Below are 18,604 nucleotides of genomic sequence, written 5' to 3'. Positions count from 1 at the left end.
AATCTTTGTGTAGGAAGTTCAGATTGAGGGGGAATGTTAAACTGTATAGATAACCTGATATGGTTAGTATCTAGGTTGTAGTTATCTTGTATAACAACTTGTACTTATCTCCTTTGTAAACCCTAGCGGCTGCTCCTAGAGGCGCCCTATATAATGCTATCAAGACCACCGGCCTAGGTGTGTCGATCCAATCTATTTTCTCTTGTTTCACATGCCCAGCTGTGCCCCCCCCCCCCAAACATCATTTCAAGATTCTTCCATCTTCCATTTATATCAGTGACACACTTTCATCCTCGGCACAACCAGATGAAGGAGGCAGCCTAATGGGTATGCACTACATCCCCATCTTCGTCCTCTTGTTCTTGAGTTCTTTCTGCAAATCGGACGACCAGCTAACACAAGCAAAGTCACTCTCCCATGATGACAAGCTCATCTCCAAGAGCGGGGACTTCACTCTTGGCTTCTTCTCCCCGACCACCTCCAACAAGAGGTTTTATCTTGGCATATGGTACCACAGCCTTCCCGGACCACCACCGTCGTGTGGGTTGCCAACCGAGACAACCCAATCACCGCCCCTTTGTCCGCCAAGCTCATCATCACTAACAGTTCTCAAATGGTATTGTTTGACTCCAGAGGCCACAATATTTGGATGACACCAAGCAATAACACTGCTGGAGCGCCAGGAGCTTACGCGGAACTAAGCAACTCTGGGAACTTTGTTCTCCGGTTGCCAAGTAACACTGACATATGGCAGAGTTTTGATCACCCAACCGACACAATCCTTGCAGGCATGAAGTTTTTGGTGAGCCACAAGGCACAAGTCATCACGCAGCTTGTTGCTTGGAAGGGCCCGGATGATCCATCTTCTGGGGACTTCTCAGTCAGCGGCGAGCCTAGCGCCCCAGACCTTCAACTTGTCACTTGGAAAAAAACTAGGCCATACTGCCGCACTGTGTGGAACGGTGTGTCAGTGTCCGGTGGCACATATCTATCAAACACCAGCTCCATCCTTTATCAGACGGTTGTCAACTCTGGAGACGAGTTCTACTTCACGTACGCAATCTCCGACAACTCGGTGTACACACGCGTCATGCTTGATTATACTGGCAAGTACAGGTCTCTAGCATGGAACAATCACTCGTCATCATGGGCACTCATCAGTGAATACCCCACTGCTGCATGCGAGCTCTACGCCTCATGTGGCCCATTCAGTTACTGTGACTTGACTCAAATGGTCCCAACTTGCCAATGTCTTGAGGGGTTTGAGACTGTCAATGCTGCAAATTTTTCTAATGGATGTCGGAGAAAGCAAGGGTTGAAATGTGGCAATCAAAGTCATTTCGTGGCCTTGCCTGGGATGAAAGTTCCTGACAAGGTCTTGCATATACACAACAGAAGCTTGGATGAGTGCGAGGCTGAGTGCAGGCGCAACTGCTCATGTGCAGCTTACGCTTATGCTAACTTGAGCGGGGCCATAGGTATGGCTGACCCGTCAAGGTGCTTGGTATGGTTAGGGGAGCTTGTCGACATTTGAAAGACAATCAACGGCGGTGAGAGCCTGTACTTATGGCTTGCTGATTCTCCTGGTATTGTTCCATCCCCTCCTTTCTTCCCAAGTAATTAGTATGTACTCTTCATATTAACACTGATATTCACAAAGGGAGCGTGTGGACATAAGATTTCTAATGAAAATACCTAGATTATAAAATGTTGTACTAGCTTATTGCCTGTGTCCATCTAATTTTCCCATCACCTTGACATGATATTTGAATGATGACATGGTAATCAAGATGTGAACATTGTTTTCCTACTTTAATATATGTACCAAACCCAACAAGATTATAACACTATAGACGTGATGTGTGGCGAAAATTTAGGCATATCATTTTTAACCTAATCTATTTTTCTTGAATGGTATCAACAACTAAAATTTAGAAGTTCCATATCCAAAACGTCACATTTTCAATAACTAAAGAGAGTAATATGGAACATCCTTTTTATCAAACTGGCAATTCCTTTCAAGATCATTTACAAATACAATAGATATACTTTTCCATTCTTGACAAACCTTCAGTTTCAAATGTGTTTACAATTCTTTTCAGATTTCATGTCTTAGCTTTTCCATAAGGAAATAGCCAGTAACTGCCATGACCTCACACTAGCCAAATATAATTATTTAATTTGGAGGGGTAGTTTGTATACACGAGCATAAATACTCTTTTAAAATGATCGAATCTTTATTTTACCACAACCCGTGGTAGACCAGCTAGCTAAATTAGGTTAGTCTAGACACTTAGTTTAATTGCACAGACCCATCATGGTACTTATTCAAGTAAATTCCAAAATTTTGGTTTGTTGCATTTTTGCAGTTTATAAGGGGATCAGTTCAGTAAAGATTATAATCCTGATTATAGCATGTCTGCTGCTACTAACATGCGTATGCCTTTTCTGGGTGTACAAATATAGAGGTAGAGTAACAAATGTCCTCTTGTTTTTATATATGACACTAGTGTAAATGTTAAGTAAAAATTGATGTCCTAACAAGCAGGCAAATTGCAAAAGAAGGAAAAGCAGAAGAAACTGTCGCGAGGATACTTTAGCAAATCCAATCATCTCGAAGACAAACATACAGAATTTCCATTTGTTAGCTATGGAGACATCCTTTCAGCAACAAATTCTTTCGCTGATTCCAACTTGCTTGGACGGGGAGGTTTTGGCAATGTTTACAAGGTAATAGATTGTGGTTATTAGAATTTGTTTCGACAGAAGATCAAACAAACATATTTTACACTTCAATTGTTGTTTGACTCCTAAAACACCCCTAATTCTCAAATCATTTTTATCCAACTATAAAGTTATTGAGAGAAATAGGTTAGTGGGGGTCACCTATTTAGTAATATATATAGGATTACATTATTGAAAATAAGCAGCATAATGGAATGGAGCATTTTTTCCATGCACGGATGCATGTTGAGGTCGGCCGCTTCCTATGCATGGTTGCATGTTGAGTTGACATGTTGTGGGAAATTGGTTAGTGGGGATCACCTATTAGTAATATGGAATTGCTGAAATATATGTCCATGTTGATGCCACATAGTCCAAAATGAGCGTGATCTGGTTGAGTTGGTGATTTGCAGTAGTTTTGATATTCAAGGACATAACGAAACCAATTCTAGAGTTGAATAATATCTTGTGAGATCAGAAAAGGGGTTAAAATATACTCCCTCTGTCCCAACTTTGGGATGGAGGGAGTAATTCTTTTTGTGAAAAGGTATCTTTATTAGATCAAAAAAAATTGGTTTCCAACTTGTTCAAGTGAAAAATATGTGCTCATGTAGGGCACACTTGAAGGTGGAAATGAGGTTGCTGTAAAAAGGCTTAGTCAGAGCTCCGGACAAGGTATAGTGGAGTTCAAAAATGAAGTGATTCTAATTGCCAAGCTGCAGCACAAGAACCTAGTCGGACTTCTTGGGTCGTGCATTCATGAAGACGAGAAGTTACTGATCTACGAATACTTACCTAACAAAAGCTTGGATGTTTTTCTTTTCGGTAAATCCCTTTTCTCTTTTGTTGAATGCACATTAGAAAATTCTTTAAATTAACCAAAGTGTTAATCATGTTGACAAGATTCATCCTATATTAAACATGAAAGATGCTTCACGCAAACATGTGCTTGACTGGTCGACACGGTTCAAAATAATTAAAGGAATAGCAAGAGGTCTTCTTTATCTCCATCAAGATTCAAGACTAACAATAATTCACAGAGATCTCAAAGCAAGCAACATCTTGTTGGACACAGAAATGACTCCCAAAATTTCAGATTTTGGTATGGCAAGAATTTTCGCTACAAACCAAAACCAAGCAAACACTACCAGGGTCGTTGGGACATAGTAAGTAATTGGTTTACCAACAAACCCTTGACATTGCTATTTTATGGTTTGCTACAGTTTGTTTTGAGGATTCCTTGACTTGTTTAATGATTAAACAGTGGTTACATGTCGCCTGAATATGCGATGGGAGGTGCTTTTTCTGTAAAATCAGACACATATAGCTTCGGTGTTCTTCTTTTAGAGATTGTCAGTGGCTTGAAGATCAATTCACCTCAGCTCATAACAAAATTTTCTAGCCTTATCACTTATGTAAGTATGATTGTAAGATATTTTGGAGAGTTTGGCAGGCCGCCTGTGTGTATTTGGAGAGTTTGGCAGGCCGCCTGTGTGGTTGTGGGGTTTCATGTCGTGGGAGTAGTTTGTTCGTGCTTAGTTTGTATTGGTTTTCGCCCGGTTTTTCATAAATTAACTGGGCAATTCTCTTCTTCTTAATTAATCGATGAGGCAAAACTTTTGCCTCCGTTTCGAAAAAAAAGATATTTTCAATCTTCCCGCCCCCCTTTTCCCAGCAAAAAAGTTAGTAACTTGATGTTGACCTCACCCTATTGCTCAGGCATGGAGATTGTGGGAAGATGGAAACACAATTGAACTTGTGGACTCTTCCTTTGTTGCAAGTTTCCGACTTCATGAAGTTCTGCGTTGTATTCATGTGGGACTCTTGTGTGTTCAGGACCGTGCTAGGGATAGGCCACTTATGTCATTGGTTATGTTTATGTTCGAGAACGAAAGCGCACCGCTTCCAGCTCCAAAGCAACCTGTGTATTTTGCTCTAGGTACTTGTGCTGACCAAGAAGGAAGGGAGATTACATCGAACTCTGTGAATGCAGTGAGTATCACAACAGTTGATGGCCGTTAGTATATGCAGATCTTAGTACAGCTTAATTGTATACTCTATGGCTTGCTCTCCGTGAGCTGATCTTTTGTGTGGTTATTCATAATAACATGTACTCCATATGAGTTTATTATATTATATGAGAGAAGTTGTGAATAACAGAGGGAGAACCGTCCTCACCCCTACCCCTGCAACTCAATATGCCGTACTAAATGTATAGTACCATTTTTTTTACTTCCAGAGTCATCCATGATATAATATCCTACTACTTAATAAGCTGTTTGATCACTTAATTTTGTTTATGTTTCCAAAACATTGCAAAATACTGTAGCCATCATTTAGTTCATGTAACTGTAGCAAACTCCATTTGATTCATTAAGCAAATTGTCTTCATGTCACTGTGGCAAACGCCATTTGTTCCATCCATCAAACAAATTGGACACTGAACTCAAGATTCTCTCCTTTGCACCTCAAGCAAATAACCTATACAAATTAAGTTCAGAACAGGAATCAAAATGCGCTTCCGCTTTAGTACCTTTGCTCAAGCCGGGACTACGAAGACTCTGAAATGCTAAATTGCCTTGGATTCAGCGGACCGGTCGACCCCACAGCACGGCCGGACCGTCGCCCCGCCTTTGCTCGCATCGGCTCCGTGACAAGCGGCTGCCACTGCGCCACCATGGGCTGAGCCGGTTGCTTCCTCCGATGCCTGTACGCCTCTCAACTGGCGCGCCACACTGGCAAGCGCCGAATACAGTGCATTTCGTACAGGGCGCGCACACCCCTCTGTACACTTGTTTTTGTAGCTGGGCCGGCCCGTTCTACTGATTTCTGTTTGTAAAACAAAAACTAGAGCGCACGCCAGGTTTCAAACTGCCGATCTCCTGGTTAATACACGCTAGGCTAACCACCCTGCTACGTCCACCTTACAGGCTCAGTAGAAACTTCTTCCATCTTTTCATCTTACGTCTTTTTCTTTTTTCTATTTTTTCTTTGCTCTCTTTTCCTTTTCCTTTTATCATTGTTCTTTTTTATTGGGAATGGTTTTGTTCGGTTTTTTATTCTTTTTTCTTAATGCTAATTGAAAGAAACTTTTTAAAACCATTGAACTTTTTTCGAAATTGATGAACTTTTATCAAATTGAACGAACTTTTTCAAAACCGAATGAACTTTTTTCCAAATTCAATGAACATTTTCTAAATTTAATGAACTTTTTTCAAATTGGATAAACTTTTTTCTTAAATTCGTGAACTTTTTTCTTCAAAATCGATGAGCTTTTACCAAATCTGATGAACTTTTTTCAAATTTGATTTTTTTTCTTCAGATTTGATGGACTTTTTCCATATTCGATGAACTTTTTTTGAATTTGATGAACTTTTCTTTGAATTCAACGATTTTTTTTCAAATTTGATGAATTTTTTTTAAAATTTGATGAATTTTTTTAATTTGATGAACTTTTTTTCAAATTTGATGAACTTTTTTTCAATTTTTGATGAACTTTTTTGAAATTTGATGAACTATTTTTCAGATTTAATGTTTTTTTCAAATTCGACGAACTTTTTCAAAATCGATGAACTTTTTTCTAAGCACAAGAGTACGTACTATAGCCAACTTATTTATTTTTTTAAATCAAGCCAACTGGTTTTTTCCTTAAGAAAATGTGTATGTACTGTAGCAATTTAGCCATAGAAAAAAAATCGAGGGGAGCCAGGGATAGAGGGAGCGGCGGGGGGCAGCGATCGAGTGAGCCACCAGGGCAGCGAGCGGGCGAGCGGGAGGAGCCAGCTAGGGAGCAAGCGTTACTAGGCCAGGCCCAATCAAGCTACGCAGTGGGTACTGCGTTCGCCAACGGGCGCTAAAGGCGCGAAAGAGGAGCTCTCGTCGAAATCACTAATTGAGGAGTACTCCTTGCGAAGATCACTCCAACTTCCCCGGGTTGCGACAAGTGGCGCGCTGTATGTGCGTCACTTGTCGCAACCTGGGAGTTTTCCCTTTTTTCGTAGATCCGTTTATTCAAAATGTTTTATCTCTTAAACCGTGCGTCCAAATCTCGAACCGTTTTCGGCATTGGATTCCTCGCGTCGAGATCTTCAAAACTAGATCCCATGTTGATAGGCTTTGAAGAACTTTTTTTCACGAAAAAACCGGACAAAAAAACCAATGAAAAAACCGAACCGGCAACACGGGTTTTTTCCCTTTCCGAAAGAGGCACGCCCGTGCCTCTGACGAAATCACAACCATGCCTCTCATGAAAACAAAACCGTGCCTCTCACGAAAGAAAAAAAAACAGAAAACACATTTTTTTTTCCTTTTTCGAAAGAGGCACGCCCGTGCCTCTCGCGAAAGTACAACCGTGCCTCTGGCGGAAGCAAAACCGTGCCTCTCGCAAAAGAAAAAAAAACAGAAAACACGTTTTTTCCCTATCCGAAAGAGGCATGCCCGTGGGTCATGAAAGCACAACCGCGCCTCTGGCGAAAGCAAAACCGTGTGAAAGATCGTGGATGTCGCCTAGAGGGGGGGGGGGTGAATAGGCGTTTTAAAATAATTATGGTTTAGGCTTGAACAAATGCGGAATAAACCTAGCGGTTAATTTCTCAAGCACAAAACCTAAAACAACTAGGCTCACCTATGTGCACCAACAACTTATGCTAAGCAATATAAGCAACTATGTGATAGCAAGATATATGACAAAGAACAATATGGCTATCACAAAGTAAAGTGCATAAGTAAAGGGCTCGGGTAAGAGATAACCGAGGCACGCGGTGACGATGATGTATCCCGAAGTTCACACCCTTGCGGATGCTAATCTCCGTTTGGAGCGATGTGGAGGCACAATGCTCCCCAAGAAGCCACTAGGGCCACCGTAATCTCCTCACGCCCTCGCACAATGCAAGATGCCGTGATTCCACTAAGGGGCCCTTGAGGGCGGTCACCGAACCCGTACAAATGGCAACCCTTGGGGGCGGTCACCGGACCCGTACACTTTGGCAACCCTTGGGGGAGGTCACCGGTACCCGTCAAATTGCTCGGGGCGATCTCCACAACCTAATTGGAGACCCCGACGCTTGCCCGGAGCTTTACACCACAATGATTGAGTTTCGAACATCACCAACCGTCTAGGGCGCCCAAGCACCCAAGAGGAACAAGCTCAAGGGCACCAAGCACCCAAGAGTAATAAGCTTCTCAACTTGTAACTTCCACGTATCACGTGGAGAACTCAAATCGATGCACCAAATGCAATGGCAAGGGCACACGGAGTGCCCAAGTCCTTCTCTCCGAAATCCCACCAAAGCAACTAATGCTAGGGGGGAAAATGAGAGGAAGAACGAAAGAAGAACACGAAGAACTCCAAGATATAGATCCAAGGGGTTCCCCTCACTTAGAGGAGAAAGTGATTGGTGTAAACGTGGATCTAGATCTCCTCTCTTTTTTCCCTCAAGAACTAGCAAGAATCATTGGAGGGATTGAGAGTTAGCAAGCTCGAAGAAGGTCAACAATGGGGGAAGAACATGAGCTCAAAGGATAAGGTTCATTGGGGAAGAAGACCCCCTGTTTTAGGACCTCCCGAATCCAACCGTTATGTGCTCAGGTCGTGCACAAGCGGGACTACCGCTTGGAGGAGCGGTACTACCGCTTAGCACGGTCAAAACAGCCCAACGAGAGAGAAAACACGAGTTTTTGGTCCGGAGCGGTACTACCGCTTAGGAGCCACGGTAGTACTGCTCTGGAGCGGTACTACCGCTCAGGAGCCGCGGTAGTACCGCTCTGAAGCGGTAGTAAAAATTTACATCCTCTCTAGTCGCGGTAGTACCGCTGCAGCCTTTACCAAAACAGCCACAACTTTTGCAAACGGACTCCAAATTCAACGAAACCAAGTTTGTTGGAAAGCTAACGACATGGGCTAACACAATATTGATAGAAATATCAAGAATAAGAAAATGAGAAAAGTCCCGTAAGAAAATGGTGAGAACCCTTCATCGGATAAGACCGGTAAAACCTCCAACACCGAAAACATCATAGAAGACGCATGCGAACTCCGTTTTCGATGAACTCAAGCTTGTCATCAAGATGACCATAAGCTATAAGACTCACAAAGATAACCAAACAAGAACCAAGAAACATGATGCAAGGATGCAATGGTTTGAGCTCTCTACTAACGATACGATCAAGCTACCAACTTGAGAGCCCCCCTTGATAGTACGGCAAATGATCCTATAACTCGGTCTCCCAACTACCACCACAAGACCGGTAAAATAGAAAACCTATCAAGGGAAAACCTTTGCCTTGCACATGGTCCACTTGAGCTAGATGATGACGATCTTGACTCCCTCAAGTTGGACCACCTTTCTTGATTGCGTTGGCTCGATGAAGACTAGATGATTGCTCCCCCATAGTCCACTATGGGTGAGCCACTCTTCGGCTCATCTTCACGAGTCCATTGACACCACAATGGATGGCAAGATTCAAGCACTTGATCTCTTCGTGATGCTCCACTTGAACTTGCACACGGCAATCTTGATGACGATCACCACTTGATGTCATCCTTTCCATGGGTTGTATGATATCTTCCTCTTGATCCAAGCCCATGGATACGTACCTAACCCCATATAGAACTCTCACATAGACCATGGGTTAGTACACAAAGTGCAATGGACAAAGCTTACCATACCATGGGATCACTTGATCCCTCTCGGTATATCTTCTACGCTTTATGAGTTGATCAACTTGATTCACTATTGACTTAGTATTGATCAACCTTGAATCTTTGTAACTCTCTTCATTTGGATGATGTATTGAAGGTAAACATGAATGATCACACAACCTTCTTCTTCAAGACATGCTTGCAATAAGCTCAACACTCGCATGACCAATCTTTGGATAATTCCTTAATAGCACCTTGGTCAACTCATAAACTCCTTGAAACCAACACATGGACTTCAAGAAAAGCCTATGGACAAATCCTTCAAATATAACTCAAGACAACCATTAGTCCATAGAGATTGTCATCAATTACCAAAACCAAACATGGGGGCACCTCATGTTCTTTCTATCTCCCCCATTTTGGTAATTGATGACAATCACTTTCAAGAGAGTTTATATAAGGAATTATGCATCACCATGCAATGCAACAACCAATAGTGCATGCGAATGAGATGCAAATGCTAAGGAACAAAACCAAAACAAGAAGAGATAACTCTCTAAACTTCTCCACAAAACTCTCTAAAACTTCTCCCCCATTGGCATCGATTGCCAAAATGGGCGAAAATCTAAGAAGGCCAATATAAATTGTGGTCCTCCATAAATTGTGTATTTCTCAACAAGAGAGTGGAATGCAATACACAAGTTTGACGGTAAATACTAGGAGGAAAACAAACTATATTTAGGCCCAAAGTTCACAAAAGAAAGATATGCCACAAAGACATAAGAAAGAGAGAAACAAGCAATCAAGCAATCAAAAGATACCAATTGAAGCAAGCAATCAACGAATATCAATTGAGCCAACTAGACCAATGATCCTACATGCCACATGAATGAATAAATGATATGAGCGAAGGAGTGTTCTAAAGAAACTGGAGAAGCTCCCCATGATTTGTGCACACATAAGAATTTTTGTATTTGAATACAAAGTGCACAAAATAGGATCATAGCTCCCCCAAAATCAATAGAAACTTACATCCAGTGCAAGTGAGCCTATAGGAAACAAAGCCTAGCACTTGCAACAAGCACATGGTTGAGCAACATATAAGAGAGGCAACTTAAGAATAGGCTCAACCAAAATGATGTGTGTGAGTCATGGCGAAGCACTTGAGAAGACTAAAATTAGGATGAGCATTAAGCATCAACATAGTCTTGAAAGAATGAGGCACACGGTGCAAGACCTATCATTCCCACACACAACTGGCAAAAGGGTTCACAAGCTTACTAATAAGCAAAAGAGAACCTATGCTTGTGACAACCCGTGGTGAAGATAGACGAGGGGAGGCTCATCAAGACGAGGGATACCAATTAAGATGGCAAAAACCTCGTAAAGATAAGCAAGAGGAAAATAACCTTCACCACACAAGAGTGCATCAAGATGCAACGATAGAGGACACGCACTCAAGGCACAAGCTTTCACAGAGCCACCAAAGAAATAACATAAGAAAGACAAGGTGGAAGTGAAAGAAAGGATATCAACTAGAGATGTAATTTCTCTCAAGTGTATAAGGTTCTACGTAGACGAAATCATGATGATATATATATCTACAAAAAAGGATGTACACCTGAAATAGTTACAACACGAAGGAACAAGATATCCAGAAGGAAGTCATAAATATACCAATAAGATATTTGCTTGAAAGCATAGCACTTGGCTAGATATGGTCTTATTGTATATAAATGAAGTCCACACACACATCCATCAAGGGCATCACAACTAGCAATAGAGATCATCGTTGGGATGCTTTGAGAAAGGAAACAAGTATCACAAGATATGAAATGAATATCATGCCAAGATACAACCTACACAGGGTTGAATGCAAGAGGGGAAAGCATGAATAGATACTTGTTACCGAGATATCATTAGAAGGATGTAGTAGATACCAATTGAAGGTAGATAGTAGTTCATTGATCATCCTAGCTTGACTCCAATATGCACATGGTGACAACACCTTCCTTGTGAGTGAGCCGAGCATCCAATGCATCTCCAAATGTTCCTAGAAGAACAACACAAACTAAATGGTACCCAAACTCATCGGGACCAAATAGTTAGAAACACCAATACATAGGACAAACTCCACATAAATATGTGCATATAAATATGAAAATGAATTTCATGCACATATCATCCAAATTGAGACTAGGTGGAGTTTCCCCTATATATTGAGTCAAAGAAAGAAAACATGCCAAATGAAATACATGAAGTAAACATGCATGCTCAAGACTTTCAAAACCCGAAACCAAAAACAAAGAAATGCCAAGTGAAAAGGATACCAAATGGAGAAATCATCACTTGGAAGATATCATTAAAGATACATCAAAGAATGAGATATCCATTGATACACACTAAACTAAAGATGTCAAACTCCCAAAGAGAGGGTGGTTCCAAACAAACCAGGCTCTCAACAAAGTTTCATGATGGCACAAAGTACCAAAGAGAAATGGCTTGCCTTCCACCAAAACACACTTGAAAAGGATCACAAGAAGAGTGTTCTAAAGAAAATAGGATAGCTCCCCCACGAGTTGTGCATTATATAGGATTTGCATTTGAATACAAAATGCACAAGGTGGGATCACCACTTTCACTATATCTAGAAAACACTAGGCAAGAACAAGAAATAAACAAGATCCACAAGTGGTAGGGAAGACAACGGGAGTTGACACAAACCTTGGCAAGAGAAAAAGGCAAATAAACAAAAGCCAATGTAAAGATGATCAATTAAATTCTACCACACATAAGTGATTACCAATTGTCAAAGGACAAGAAGTATTTGGAAATAATTTCCGGTGATAGATAGCAAGGATATCCGGCATCATCTTCACTCCAAACAAAAAGCAAATTGCAACTTGTAGAGCTAACATGCCACCTAGGAACAAGATAATCTACAATATCAATTCTAGGTGACAATATCTCAAATGTACACATTTTCTAGGCTTGTAATATGCACTTAGCATATTACTCCCCCATAATATGATACCAATAAGAACTTAACAAGAGGCAATAAGAGGAACAAACAAGAGATAATTAATGGACTATCTAGAATTTGAATTTCTCATCAGAGATATACCACCTAGCGACTAGATAATCTTGAAATGTCAATACTAGATGGTATTCCTCATGTACACACATTTATAGGATTGTGAGGTGCACAAAGCACATCACTCCCCCAAAATGGGATGTTCCATTAATCTCTCACACGAGCCAACTAGGAAACAAACAAGAAGCATAAAGGCTCAATGCACGACACACACGTACATGGTGTGCAAACCAACACCCGCATACTTGATTGCTCAAGATAAGAAAGTTGGAATGACAACATATACCAACACATGCAAGGAACAAAACCAAAACATGCAAGGGAGCAAGTAACTTTCAATGTAAGCAATTTTAAGTACAAGTTACCGCAAGGAGGCACATTGGATATAAGATATAAACTTGATGATTCAATTGACTTGGCTTGAGACAATAAGAGTGATGAAGTCCCCTTAATTCTTCATAATGTAGCCAAGTCTCCAATGCCCTCCAACAACACCTATTGATCAAGTTTGAGCTTGTTGGTCCCCAACCAAGTTGGGTCCTAAGAGGTTAGTCATAATAGGTTTGGCTACCCAAATAGTTCTTTGCTTGACACCACTTTGAGTACCAACAAACTTGGCAAACACATTGCCAACCTTATCCTTACCAAGAGAATAGATATCATCAATAATAATTGGGTTGGATAAGTTGCCACTAGTGCATGAAGAAGCGACGTGACCTTTCTCACGACATAAGTAGCAACGTCTACTCTTCACTTTCTTCTCACTTGATTTCTCAATTTGAGAAGCATTAACTTGAGTCTTCTTGGGAAGAGGCCTTTCTTCAACTTGATGTTGAGCATGAGATTGAACTTGTGCCCTCTTCCCTTGTTGCTTGACACTAATGGCCTTCTTCTTCAATGGGCAAGATCTAACATGATGCCCTTCTATTTTGCACTTGAAGCAAACAATCTTGGCCGAATTCTTGATTTGTTCTTGGCCCTTCTTTTTGTTAAACTTGGACTTCTTATTCTTATTGGAGTTGAATCCAAGTCCACCTTTGTCATTGGGGGATTTTTGCACACTCAAGATATTGTTGAGTGTGGCCTTCCCTTCATGACACTTTTCCAAGTCTTTCTTCAAAGAAGTGACTTGGGCCTTGAGCTCTTTGATTTCCTCTACATGGTTAGTCTCAACACAAGTACTAGAGGAAGTATAAGCTTCATCGTTAGAGCAACAAGGCAAGGAAAGCAATTCATCACAAGATGTACCAAAATTGTGAGTAGATGAATTACAAGGACTAGCACATGGCAATATACTATTTTGACTAGAAGTAGTGCTAGTATCCACATGAGGCTCACTAGATGGTACCTTAGCAATCATGGCCTCATGAGCTATCTTTAGCACACTATGGGATACTAGAAGATCATCATGAGAGCTTGAGAGCTTTTCATGACTTTCTTCCAATTTCCCATAATTTCTAGATAGCACCTCAAGTTCAGCCCGTAGCTCAACATTCTCCTTCAAAATGGATGCTTCACAAGTAATAGAATTAGTAGCACAAGCATCATCATTAATAACAAGAGGAGAAGGCAACTTGGCAAGCTCTTTTAAATAATAAGTTTCAAGTTGGGCATGAGACTCGGTGAGTTTGATGAGCTCACCCTTGATGACCCTTGAGCCATTTTCGAGGTGCTCAAAATCCTCAAGGAGTCTAGCATGAGAAACTTCAAGCTTAGCATTTTTAGTTTTGAAATCATTGGCCACCTCAAGAGCTCTATCATGAGATTCCCTCACTCTAGATAATTCTAGAGCAAAAGTCTCCTCAAGAGATTCGGAGGTGGTTTGTTCATGTTCAAGAGCTTGAGATAGCTCTGCGATCTCATTTGTGTAATCACGCCCATGAGCTTCCATTTTCTCAATGGTGACCTCATGCTCCTCTAGATGAGATTCCAACTCCTCAATGTATTTCTTGCCATCAATGGCAATGGACATTATTTCCATGAAGTTGGAACGAGCAATTTTATTTTTATGAAGAGCTTTAAAAATCATTTTCCCCTTAGTTTTTAAGGAGGCAACATTATCATTCTCTTCATCATTATCCTCATCATCATTAGCATCAACATCATCATCAAGAGACATATTGGGGTACAAAGTAGGAGATACCTTTGACGCCTTAGCCATAAGGCAAAAAGCAATAGATGATGGTGTAGGATCCCTTGAGGCACCATTAAACACCACATCTTGTTCCATGAAGTGTTGGGTTTCCTCTACATTGTTAGCACAACAATTTGAGGAGATAGATGCATTTTTATCATGGCAACAAGACATAGCAAGCATATCATCATGAGATTTAGTCAAGCAATTTCTACATGATATGCAAGGACTATCAACACAAGCATGTGAAATATTTGGAGTGCTCGAAGTGTTAAAGCCCAAAGAAGGAGCATTGCAATAATATAGTGATGAAGGATCATCCACAATAAGCATACTATCATCATTGCAATGACCAACACTACTCACCATATCATTACCTTGTGGCAAACCACATGTAGGTGAAGTAGAAGAAGTTGAGAAGACTATACGACCGGAGGTGGAGGGAGAACAATCATCCCCACAAATCTTGGACACACCATATTTATCTTGAAGCTTCGTCCACAACTCATGAGCATCTCGGAACGGCATGAGTTGAAATATAACTACATTGCTCAAAGCATCAAAAAGCACATTAGAAGCTTGAGCATTGAGATAAGAGTTTTTCTCATCCTCTAAAGATAATCCTTGGGGATCCTTTGGAGGAGAAAAACCCATATCTACAATTCGCTCTAAATTTGGGTCCATGACCCTAAAGAGATTAAGCATGCGAATTACCCAAACATTAAAATTTGTGCCATCGAAACTAAGAGTGTCAGAGAATCCTAATCCCCTAGTCGACATCTATACTCTCTAGGCGGTAAAGCCTACTAAAGAGAGACTGATACCAATTGAAAGATCGTGGATGTCGCCTAGAGGGGGGGTTGAATAGGCGTTTTAAAATAATTACGGTTTAGGCTTCAACAAATGCGGAATAAACCTAGCGGTTAATTTGTCAAGCACAAAACCTAAAACAACTAGGCTCACCTATGTGCACCAACAACTTATGCTAAGCAATATAAGCAACTATGTGATAGCAAGATATATGACAAAGAACAATATGGCTATCACAAAGTAAAGTGCATAAGTAAAGGGCTCGGGTAAGAGACAACCGAGGCACGCGGAGACGACGATGTATCCCGAAGTTCACACCCTTGCGGATGCTAATCTCCGTTTGGAGCGGTGTGGAGGCACAATGCTCCCCAAGAAGCCACTAGGGCCACCGTAATCTCCTCACGCCCTCGCACAATGCAAGATGCCGTGATTCCACTAAGCGACCCTTGAGGGCGGTCACCGAACCCGTACAAATGGCAACCCTTGGGGGCGGTCACCGAACCCGTACACTTTGGCAACCCTTGGGGGCGGTCACCGGTACCCGTCAAATTGCTCGGGACGATCTCCACAACCTAATTGGAGACCCCGACGCTTGCCCAGAGCTTTACACCACAATGATTGAGCTCCGAACACCACCAACCGTCTAGGGCGCCTAAGCACCCAAGAGGAACAAGCTCAAGGGCACCAAGCACCCAAGAATAATAAGCTTCTCAACTTGTAACTTCCACGTATCACGTGGAGAACTCAAACCGATGCACCAAATGCAATGGCAAGGGCACACGGAGTGCCCAAGTCCTTCTCTCCCAAATCCCACCAAAGCAACTAATGCTAGGGAGGAAAATGAGAGGAAGAACGAAAGAAGAACACGAAGAACTCCAAGATATAGATCCAAGGGGTTCCCCTCACTTAGAGGAGAAAGTGATTGGTGGAAACGTGGATCTAGATCTCCTCTCTCTTTTCCCTCAAGAACTAGCAAGAACCATTGGAGGGATTGAGAGTTGGCAAGGTCGAAGAAGGTCAACAATGGGGGAAGAACACGAGCTCAAAGGATAAGGATCATTGGGGAAGAAGACCCCCTTTTTTAGGACCTCCCGAATCCAACCGTTATGTGCTTAGGTCGTGCACAAGTGGTACTACCGCTTGGAGGAGCGGTACTACCGCTTAGCACGGTCAAAACAGCCCAACGAGAGAGAAAACACGAGTTTTTGGTCCGGAGCGGTACTACCGCTTAGGAGCCACAGTAGTACTGCTCTGGAGCGATACTACTGCTCAGGAGCCGCGGTAGTACCGCTGCAGCCTTTACCAAAACAGCCACAACTTTTACAAACGGACTCCGAATTCAACGAAACTAGGTTTGTTGGAAAGCTAACGACATGGGCTAACACAATATTGATAGAAATATCAAGAATAAGCAAATGAGAAAAGTCCCATAAGAAAATGGTGAGAACCCTTCATCGGATAAGACCAGTAAAACCTCCAACACCGAAAACATCATAGAAGACGCATGCAAACTCCGTTTTCGATGAACTCAAGCTTGTCATCAAGATGACCATAAGCTCTAAGACTCACAAAGATAACCAAACAAGAACCAAGAAACATGATGCAAGGATGCAATGGTTTGAGATCTCTACTAACGATACGATCAAGCTACCAACTTGAGAGCCCCCCTTGATAGTACGGCAAATGATCCTATAACTCGGTCTCCCAACTACCACCACAATACCGGTAAAATAGAAAACCTATCAAGGGAAAACCTTTGCCTTGCACATGGTCCACTTGAGCTAGATGATGACGATCTTGACTCCCTCAAGTTGGACCACCTTTCTTGATTGCGTTGGCTCGATGAAGACTAGATTATTGCTCCCCCATAGTCCACTATGGGTGAGCCACTCTTCGGCTCATCTTCACAAGTCCATTGACACCACAATGGATGGCAAGATTCAAGCACTTGATCTCTTCGTGATGCTCCACTTGAACTTGCACACGGCAATCTTGATGACGATCACCACTTGATGTCATCCTTTCCATGGGTTGTATGATATCTTCCTCTTGATGCAAGCCCATGGATACGTACCTAACCCCACATAGAACTCTCACATAGACCATGGGTTAGTACACAAAGTGCACTGGACAAAGCTTACCATACCATGGGATCACTTGATCCCTCTCGGTACATCTTCTACGCTTTATGAGTTGATCAACTTGATTCACTATTGACTTAGTCTTGATCAACCTTGAATCTTTGCAACTCTCTTCATTTGGATGATGTATTTAAGGTAAACATGAATGATCACACAACCTTGTTCTTCAAGACATGCTTGCAATAAGCTCAACACTCGCATATGACCAATCTTTGGATAATTCCTTAATAGCACCTTGGTCAACTCATAAACTCCTTGAAACCAACACATGGACTTCAAGAAAAGCCTATGGACAAATCCTTCAAATATAACTCAAGACAACCATTAGTCCATAGAGATTGTCATCAATTGCCAAAACCAAACATGGGGACACCGCATGTTCTTTCACCGTGCCTCTCGCGGAAAAGAAAAAAAATAGAAAAAATGTTTTCCCTTTTCGAAAGAGGCATGCCCGTGCCTCTCGCGAAAGCACAACCGTGCCTCTGGCGGAAGCAAAACCCTGCCTCTCACGAAAGAAAAAAAACAGAAAACACGTTTTTTTCCCTTTCCGAAAGAGGCACGCCCGTGCCTCTCGTGAAAGCACAATCGTGCCTCTGGCGGAAGCAAAACCGTGCCTCTCGCGAAAGAAAATAACAAAAAACACGTTTTCTTTTCCGTTTCCAAGAGGCACAGTCATGCCTCTCGCGAAAGCACAACCGTGCCTCTCGTGAAAACAATATTGTGACTCTCACGGAGAAAAATGCATTTTTTTGCGCAATTTTTTTTCAAATCTTTTTTTTGGTCAAAAAGCTAGGGAAGACCGGTAAAAAACCAAAACGTAAAAAAAACCCGGAAAAAAACCTTTTAAAAAGCCAAAAACGCGTGCGTAAAAATAAAAAAATAAAATTCGAAGGGAGCGTCCAGAGCGTGACACGTGGCGAATGGCTGTGAGCGCGACAAGTGGCGCTGACCGTTGCGAGGCTCCTGAAGGAGCGCTCGTTAATTAGTTGCTCCCAGCTCTCGTCCTCATCCACTTTCGAAGGAATGGCAGTTCTTTTAGGGGTGGAAAGAATGGGAGGCCT

At 41.8% G+C, this 18,604-nt stretch overlaps 1 pseudogene; it reads left to right on the top strand.

Annotated features, from left to right (window-relative positions):
• Nucleotides 1–319: 319 nt before the first annotated feature.
• On the top strand, nucleotides 320–4,807 carry LOC119368477 (annotated as a pseudogene).
• Nucleotides 4,808–18,604: the final 13,797 nt, after the last annotated feature.

This window comes from Triticum dicoccoides, chromosome 2B (genome assembly GCF_002162155.2).
Source record: "Triticum dicoccoides isolate Atlit2015 ecotype Zavitan chromosome 2B, WEW_v2.0, whole genome shotgun sequence".
Lineage (NCBI taxonomy): Eukaryota > Viridiplantae > Streptophyta > Magnoliopsida > Poales > Poaceae > Triticum > Triticum dicoccoides.
Note: the sequence above shows the minus strand (reverse complement) of the source record. Positions and strands in the feature narration are given on the sequence as shown.